Source organism: Sparus aurata, chromosome 23 (genome assembly GCF_900880675.1).
Source record: "Sparus aurata chromosome 23, fSpaAur1.1, whole genome shotgun sequence".
In the NCBI taxonomy this organism is placed as follows: Eukaryota; Metazoa; Chordata; class Actinopteri; order Spariformes; family Sparidae; genus Sparus; species Sparus aurata.
In genome coordinates, this window is record NC_044209.1 from 24,715,765 (window position 1) to 24,725,627 (window position 9,863).

A 9,863-nucleotide genomic window follows, 5' to 3' on the forward strand; every position below is an offset into this window, starting at 1 on the left:
GAGAGAGGGAGAGAGAGAGAGGCGGGGGAGAGAGAGAGACCATGCACAGGCTTGTAATGGTGCATCTTAGCCTTCTGCTCTGGTTCCCAGAGTCTGAGCCAGCTGGATGGTAACTGTTGAGTCTTTGCTACACAGCTGCCCTCCAAACTGATTAGAGAGAGCTGGCTCACTTCACCAGCAACCATCGTGCCCTTCCTTTCAATCTGAACTTAAAGAAAACACAAGAAAGATTGGTGCTGTTTTCCGCTGCCTATTGTAGTTTGGGGATTTCAGCTGTGGCCGGACGCCCTTAATTTAACATACTTGTGTTGATCTGTCTGTGAAGTTAGAATACCACGAGGTTTGATGGGATTAGTATGATAAATGATGCGGAGGGATTACATTTTTAAACAATCATTATCTTAAACTTCAACTTCAAAAGACGATAGTTGACAGATGTGACAGTTGACCAATGACACTGTCGAAATATATCCGCTGTGCGCCAGGCTTTTTAAGAACGGCCTGAAATGCAATCTGCCCATCTGTACAGGGGCCAGGGCAGTCTGCTCTCGCCGGAACACAGCGCGATGAAAAAGAGCATCAAATCGGCGTGCTAATTCACAGTAAATCCTCTTAAAAGACTCCGTTCCTTCCTGTCACTCACACACATACAGGGGTCACAACCTCCAGAGTGTATGGCTACAGAAGTTTTAAAAACCAGAACGAAAACGTCACAGTCCAGCCACAGGCCACAAGCTGCAGCATGAGAAATCAGATACCCACAAAACAGACCTGCCGCAGGAAAAAAATAAAAAAGGAAAAGCACAAAGGGGGTTTCAAAGACACAGGCATGCAGATGAGGAGTGGTGGGGAGCAGGGAACGTGAGTTGGACTGATGTGGAGGTCACACAGGCTTTGTTGGAAAGAGCAAACCTGGGCACAGCTGGGTCAGAGCAGGTGGCCAGCAGATTTGGTTACCTGGAGCAGAAAGCGGCCATGATTGGGTGAAATTGTCTGCACTGCTCCACCAAACAATAAAAAGGGATTGAACTAGGCATAAACAAACAAAGTCACAAACATTTTCCATTTTTCTTTACACTTGGAGGCAAATATTGTTCTATTTGCATCAGAGCTTATGCAGTGGATTTTCAAAATATTTTATTTTATTGCCAATCGAATAAAAAAAACAAAAAACTCCTATAACAAGAAAAATGCTGAATATGGAATCTGATGATCTGACTTACTCTTAAGTATATGTGATCTTTACTTTTAATACTAAAGTACAATTATTAACAGGAAATAACTCTTGATACTTAGTGCATTTAAAATCAGGTACTTTTGCTGATCTCAAGTACTATTCATAATGGTAACTTTCACATTCACCAAAGTAAAATTCTAACATGTATTAGCTTTAACTCAGGTGTGATGTTTGGATACCTTTTTCAACATGGTCCTCATCTTGCACTCTGATGGTATTTGCAGTTGACTGTTAAATTACTTTCAGTTAACCTACACATGAAGCATACATTTATAACCACACACTCATCGGATGATAAATGCCCATATCAGAACATTAAATCAAAGGGAACTAGTCTAATTTTCACATTGCCCTCAGATCATGCACCATGTGGCTACTGATGCATTTGTCACTTGTGTGCTGTGAATCGAATTGTCTTTCCACGACTCTGCCCAGCGCTGCCACTATCAGCGTGCATGGTTGGTTTCAAGGTGCCTAATCAGATTCAGGGTTGGTCAAGTTGTGTTATCTGGGCTGCCACGGTCCACCAGTCCGCCCATTCTGTGAGCTCTTGGTGGGAGTGCAGTTTCCATGCAGTCATGAACTATAATGGGGAAGTCGTGTTGGCCTCCTGCAGTACTGTGGGAAAGTGCAGCTCTTGCTTCCTCTGCTTATTTGGACCAATCTGGTTATAAATGGACATTCACAAGCAGGCAGCCCTGCGAGGACAGCCCAGAGCCCTCCAGTCACATTAGCCTCTTTAATATTCCCCATCTCAAGAGACCACAGTTCTGAGAGAGAGGTGCTGGGGGGCATGCATTTTTTCCATTCAAGAGAGTAGAGAGAAAACAGTTATATGTTTCGAGTGGACGTAAAACCCGAGATGTTTACAGTAGTAATTTAGATTGATTGCCTGAAACATTTTGTCCCCAGAGACCTTGTCAGATTTCTGATTTACAGTTTTTCTATTTTTGCGCTCCTTCTCGTTACGTTTCCTTTCATTTTTTGTCTTCTCCTGGTGTGTTTCCACAAACTAACAAAATAAAAGGAACAAGACAGAAAGATAACGACGACGACGGTAAGAGAATCAGATACAGCTCGAAATTTGTGAACGTTCTGACACATGTTCTGCCTTTTCGCGCACTTGCACGGTCTCAATATGGAACTCCATAAGTCCATTTTGAAACCGAGCATTCTTGTGCAAGGAGCATTCCTGGACCCACTAGATCACCACAGATATATTCCATATCATTAGATTACAGGCCTGCTGAGGTCAGAGCACCCACAGAGGAGCTTCATTGTATTGTGCGGTGACAGATCAGAAGCCAGTGGGAGGGGATACTGGGTCCTTGCCTCTGTCCCTGGCTGAGGTTCAGATTGGACCCACAGCTGCACAGGCAGGGTCCTGCAGAATCCCGGGCCTGAGCTGAGCCCTGACAGGTGCCGCATTAAAACTGCCCCGAAACTGTGCTCTTTGGCTTAACGTTGATCCCCTCTTGCAGACGCCTGCGGAACGGCACTGTCTTTGACGTACTGTTAAACCCAACGCCGATCTGTGACCAAAGAAGAGGCCAGAATAACATCAGGCTTCCAGAAGACCACAAAAGGAGAGATAAGATTGTACTGAGGGACAGCAGTGAAAGAAACGATGAAGCATTGAGATTCATGCTGGAGCGAAGACAGCTTTGATCTGAGGATCATCCTCCCTTTTCCTGTCTCGTCGTTTGGATGACTGACAGTGAATTCTTCCTGAGTACGATTTATTTCATTCAGAAAATCCCATTTTCTCATGCTGGCTTCTTTTTCCTCTCCTCACATGCACTCACTAGCAGTCTCATTAACTCATTTATTTCATTGGCTTGAGACAACAAAGCAGCACTGCAGCTTTGGAATGTTAAAGAAAAAAAAAAACAGTACAACTGCCCAGTCTTCTAGAGAAGTTTTGTCCATTTTCCTAGAATCCCCCAGTTGGATGCAGTAGCAGCAGCTGTCACTGTCGCTCTCTCTAGCCTGGCGCAAAACAGCATTGTACTTTTAATGGGTGATTAGTGTCAGATATCTGGCTATTGCTGCCTGAGCCTCAACTGTGGGAAATAGTTATGCATCCTGCACCTGACTGGCTCAGTTTAGAGTTTCCTGCTATCTAAGGAGGAACACAGGGATCTAGCACACACAAAACCCGACTTAGGAGATCGACTCTACTAAATGGTATTTCATGAAGATAAGCACAGCTCTGCCACTCAGCAAGAGCCTCTCAAACCTTTACTGGGCCAAGGGGCATAGTACAGAAGTTCACCCAGGCATTTTGCAGCCCAGAAATTCCCATTTTCTTTATGACAGTTTGGCTGGCCTTCTTTTGGAAACTGAAAAGTCTTGCTGAGAGTTATTGTGCACATTCATTTGGGTCAAGTGAGGTGAATTCCTTGGCCTGGTGGTATGAATTAATAGCAAATGTTCACAATGTACAAAACCTAGAGCCTCAAATTGAACTGGGACACTTTGATGCCCAGTCTGTTGATAATAAAGAACATAGAAAGGATCATTGTACACAGTCAAATTATTGTTGCATTTTTGGCAACAAACAGGCATCGGGGAAACTATCATTATATTTTCCAGCACTGTAAAAATGCTCCTTTTCAAACAATATCTCCCTTTGTTTTCTTAAAAGGCTCAATATTTAGAGGAGGTTGCTGTCTAAAGGAAACAATTGCACGAATATCCTGCTTCCACTTATCACAGTATCATATTTACTGGATTTGGCTTCTCCCTTTATGCATTTCGCAAGGACTTGCAAACTCCGTCCTCCAGTGAATCCCCTGCAGCAGTGGGCTGACTCAATCGGCAGTATGATGTGGATTGTGAGGAACAGCTCTGAAAAAGCATTGCCACATAATCGCCTGCATGTGGCACATCATGCAACTGTTTGGAGAACGCTGAAAACAAACAGAGACACAGACATTAACATTTGGTTATACAGCGAAGAAAAAGCACATGAACTTTGTTTAATTTGCCTCTTCGTCTCTCTCAGCTTGCAGGCAACGTCTTTGTCTCCCGCTCTCTCTGGCTGTACTGGCACGGCAGCATGTGAATGATGCCCCTCACAGCAGCTCAGAGCGGTGGGTAGACGGCTGTCTGTGTGACGGCTGCGGTGTCCTCTCTAAGACAAAGGGAACTTGGCAGGCTGCTGGGCTGCGGCTGGATCAAACAGGCCTTGTTTATTGGACCTCTCCTTCTTTGCTCTGCGCTCATCAGAGGCTGTGTGTGAGACTGCAGTCTGAAGTGTCTCAGAGATCTGCTCACTCCTCGAAGACGGGAACCACTCAGACCACACACAGGGCCGCTTCGAGCACCACAAAGGAGGACCGGGGAAGACGCTGACACACTCACCGTGCATATGCTCTCTTTATGACTTCTACGGTTTATATCTGTATTGATTTAAAAAGAAAATGTCCTTCCCCTGCTCTTCACATTTGCTTCAGTTTTTGCTCATGGGGTTTCATTGTCTCGTTTTTTTTTCTTCTCTCTCTTACTCGGCTTCTCTCACCAGCCCCCTGCCTTACCTTCTCTGTGTCCCTACACTCACTCTGAGAACAATGTCCTTGCTCCTGCTCTGTGTTTTTCCATGGTGCTAGCGCTGGAATGCGTGCCTGTTAAAGGTGATATATATTTGCTATCGGCGGAGAGAGAGAGAAGGCCTTCATTACTGCGTGATACAGATAGAAGGGGAAAGGTTGAACAGCAGTTCCCAGAAGCACTATTTAACAGCCTTGCCTCTGGGTGCAGGGGCACCATTGGATGTTTCATACAGTGAAGACTCCCGATGGTTAATCTTACAACAGCATGACAGCAGAAGGCGGTGGGAAGTATGCAGGAGAGTGTGGTGGTGGTTTTAAGAGAGTGAGTATGATAAGTGAGAGATAGTGATCAGCCTGACAAGTTTAAGTGGAAGACGTGGACGGACGATCACGTATGAACAGGTTACTGTCTTATCCTACATCTACCGTTGGGTTCCCAGAGACTCTTCAGCTCTCGAGGCTGACACACGCACAGGACAGAAGATTTAAGATTAAAGTTACGACTCCAGGGAAGAAGCGAAGAGGAGAGCAGAGTGTTTTCCCTATGTGCGCCCCTCTTTCCTCTAAATGTTATGTGTTTGACTGACAGACAGTTCTTATTCTCCCACATCCTCCTATCGCTGGCCTTGATTCCCACGCTGAGCACCAATACTGATGGGAAAGATTCAAGAAACAGGGACACTCTAAAAATTCCAGGATTCTTGCGGTGTGTACACATTTGTCACACAGGAAAATGGCACACTGCAAAAAATGTCCAATTTCAGTCATAAAATGAGTCAATAAAAATTAGCAGAGGAGCTTTAAAGCACTGAAAAAGATGTACAACAATACCTTTGTTACAGCCTTCTCTATGATATCAAAGTAAACATTTATCATTTACTTTATCCTAGGCTTTTCTCATTTGATTTCTATTCCTTAACTTCCTCAAAAGCACTGTACTAAATAGTCAGAAATACACAGAACATCAAACTCTTATCTCAGTTGTTTGTTATGTAGTGTTGGTAAAGTATAAGTTACATACAAATTTCCTGCTTGAATAACGGAGCTTGGAATAACATACAAACGTACTGAAACTCCTTCCAGCAGTGTTGTAACTCCTACAACATTTTAAAAGTGGGAACATCCAAACGATGGATATTGCATTTGTGGTACTGGTGCACTGCATGCGCTGTTTACAGTGGGTTTTAGTTCATTTTTTTTTTACATCTGCAGGCCACATCTGCTGTTCAGGAGTTGGCTATAGCTGCTTACGCTGGCGCTTTAACTAACAAGAGGGAGCCGACATAACGAGAACTTTTTTAGTCGAACTGTTCCTTTGTCCTAATTTTTTGCAGCACGGGGAGCAGTTCTCGGGGTGACCTTACTGCTGCTCCTATTATGGACAAATTACAAAAATGAGGAAGTTCTCACACAAGCAAAGGGTTTTCATGCATGCTCAGCCAAGGCCAATGAGCACTCTTATCTCTCCCTGATCGATCCCAACCGTGGAGAGAAGCTTTTCCCACACAGAGTCCCCTCACCCAGCAGCATAAACAAACACACACAGCTCGCCATCTGCATGTGCAGCAGCAGCTCTATGCTGGGACACACTTGGAATGCAACATCAGAGCTACTGAAACCTGCGCATAGTGGCCTATAGCTATGATATGCCCGGTAAGGAAAGGAAACGAAAGAGTCTCATCAGAAGGGGAGTAGTCAGCGGAGGATTTAGAGAGCTGGACGTGACTGAATGGTGGAAAACATTCAAATGTCCTGGGTGCCGGGCTGAGTAAGGCCATAAAGCCAACCACTGGCCCACACAGAGCATGTGTTTCTGTCATCAGGAGGATTGTATGCCCTGAGTGCCCGTCACTTTAGGAGTTCTTGTTGCTTTGAACATGCCAGAGTTCAGGCCATGGCTGCCATCCGGACAGAGAGATGAAACAGGTTTTAGCCTTGTTAAAGAAGGAATAAAGATCTTGTGTGAGCCACACGTGTCTGGAGACCAAACATCCAAATAACTCAAAATCCAGAGTGTGTAACAATGAAACCCCCACCTGTTTGAAGGTTTCACTCAGCGCAGTCAAGGTCAAACTCATTCCCGCCAAATATCACAGTGATGAAAATCTGAGAAGTGCACTTCTCAGTTTTTACTTCAAGTTAAACTTTTCTGTACCATTTTTCGAATGGAAAACATTAATGGTAATTACTTATTCTAAGGGAAAACACCAGGGCTGGTATTTTTCATGCTGCACTCATTCTCTATCACTCACTAAATTCAGCTTTCCACTCAACGCTCCTTTGTCCAAGACATGACATTATGGAAAATGTATTTTGCTTGGGCTGTGCTGAAAAGAAAATCCAGGCATTAGTCACTCGGGCCCCTTTAGTGCTGTCACAGGAGGGACTTTCTGACTTCAAGTAATTGAAAGGATTCCTACAGACTTGCCACAGTTCGTACTTCTTTGATGTCTCTTTCCTGAGTGTCAGATGTGATCACTATTTAAACAGTGCCCCACATTCATTCATTTAGCCTTGATTTCAGCAACCACGGAGGTGGTCGTGCCAAATTGCGGTGTGTGAAATGTGGTTTGTTGTGTAAAGGAATTATAGCAGATCCAGAAGCTCAGTTCAGCGTTTCTCTGCAAAATGTGTTTTAAAATTATCTCCCACTGCCTTATCCAGATTGCTCCTACACACTGTCACTGAGATCAGTGTTACACATGGAAACATTAAAGTTGAGGGTAGATGCAGCACGCTCTGAGGAATGAGATCTTAACCAAGGAATCAGGTTTCGGAAGAACTTCAAACAGTCTGGGACTGGAAGCCAGTTTGTGTAAAACCACAAAAAGAGCGGACCCCATGTGAAGGAGAGAAATTCTCTACTATATGAGGGCGTGGGCTACCCACTTCCTTTATTTGCGACCCCCTCACTCCTGTGCCTCAAGCCCCACTGTGATTGCATTGACCCTCTTCCTCCCTGTGCCCCTGAGGCTGCTCTTATTGTAGCAATGTGGGGTTTCAGCGCTTCCTCCTCCCTGTTTGTCCTACAGGAGCTTGGAGAGACAAGGGAATTAGAACAAGCTGTCGAAACAGCACTTCCATGGGAGCGCAGGTCAAGAAGACCCCCAAGATGGCCTTTCTCATATATGTGGGGAAATCCACCTCCAAAGCCCTCTGATAAGCAGGAAGAAGCCCGTGTCCCATATATTCACAAAGACTATAAAAAAGATTTAAGTTGCAGCAGTCCAGACTATAGACTGAGGAGACTGATCTAAAAAAAAGTTTCCTTGAATTTATGTAAGTTGTTCTGTTGCCTCTGACGTACAATAAAAACAATGTGTGAGTTTTGGAGTTGTATTTATGGACTGGGTAAGCTGCAAGTGAAATGCCTTTTCTTGGGATCAACATACTTATCTGAATCTCAAGACTATGGGAAATGTTGTGTTGTGTGGGTGAGATGTTTACTGCTGTACACAGCATGTTATTGTAGTAGCATGTCTCAGTGCACGCATGTGCATCGGAGACAGGAGAAGAAAAATAAATCAATTGCCATCCACTAGCCTGAATCCCAGACCGATTCCTAGTAATTACGTCCCATAAGGGAGCCAATAGTGTAATTACGGGTTAGTACGCAGCAGAGTGTGGACCACATCTAGGATCCCCCGGGGACTTCACGTCTCAACATGTTCACCAGAGTGTGAGAACCTCAGCCCATAAGCACACCTAAACACACAGAGTTGCTTCACATCATGATTTTACAAGACAAGTTTTATATCAAATGATAGAGTTTAAATGTCTAAGAAATTCTTAAATCTTTAATCCAATTTCTCTCATATATTTATAACATCTTATTGGCGCTCCAAATGACCAGTTTGGGTTGTTGTTTTTTTTCCTCAAGTTTTTCTATGTTGGGAGGAAGCATGACACTGTGAGAAGCCTCCGAGACATGGGATCTCATGACACAACCATTGCGCTTTGCTTTGACTGAGGGAAAATGAATGAATCCAGCAACAGGTGATTCCACGACTGTTTTTCTCCTCAAAGCAGCAGGTGCCTGCCTCAGTCCAAACAACCCAGCAGGAGTCTTCTCTTTCCAGTGTGAGAACCACAAAGAAGATCCAAGTACACATGAAAACTGCAACACCTTCTTATGTTTCCAAAACTCTCAGAACCAATTGAGCTTAAGTATGGCCTTGTCTGTGATAATGCTGATAGTGACATACAAATGGTCAAATAAACAAAAACTGCCCTGATCTCTCTGTATTTACGTCAATCATCCCCCACTGTTCTATTGTATTGTTTCCAGTGTGAAGAAGTGACTGTGCCCTGATCCATTAGATGTTTCTGTCAACTATTACTAACTAATCGTTTTCAAGCACCAATTGTAAAAAAAAAAAAAAGAAATCTATATATAAAACTGCTGGCTCCAGCTTCTAAAATGTAAGGATTTGCTTCATTTCTTTGTCCGTTATGGTTGTCAATGAAGAGTCTTTGGGTTTTGGACTGCTGGTAGACAAAATAGATCAAGTTTTAAATTAAGTCATTATGAGCTCTGGAAAATTGTGATGATCTTTTTCCATGATTTAGCTGTTTGTTTATACTAAACAATTTTCAAATAATGAAAACGATTGGTCTATTAATAAACAGTGAAAATAATCATTAGTTGCAGCCCTTGTGTGGACCAGGTCCCATTGGTTGATGGTGCCCAAGGGATAGAGGTGTATTTCTCTTGCAAGGACCATCAATTAAATGACTTCTGTTTTTACTGCTGGGGCATGAAGTGACTGTCTCCTATCCTCTAATCTAGCGCTGTCCTACCTTCCACAGGTGTTCTGTTGATGGTCAGTGCCACAACTTTGGAAAGTGAGATAAGCGGCATCAGCGCTCCTCATCCGACCCACCCCCACCTCCTTACCCAGCTTTGATGGTTGAGGGTTTGCAGGGCCTGACAGCTGCTCTTAAATTAGAGAGTAGGAGAGAACACAACAGGACCAAGGAATTTCTGGATTGTCTGGATTGCCTTTCTCTTCCGCACCGTCCTGGGAAGATGGTTGCAGCTAAGTCAAAGTTTTGTCAGGATGCTGGATAAT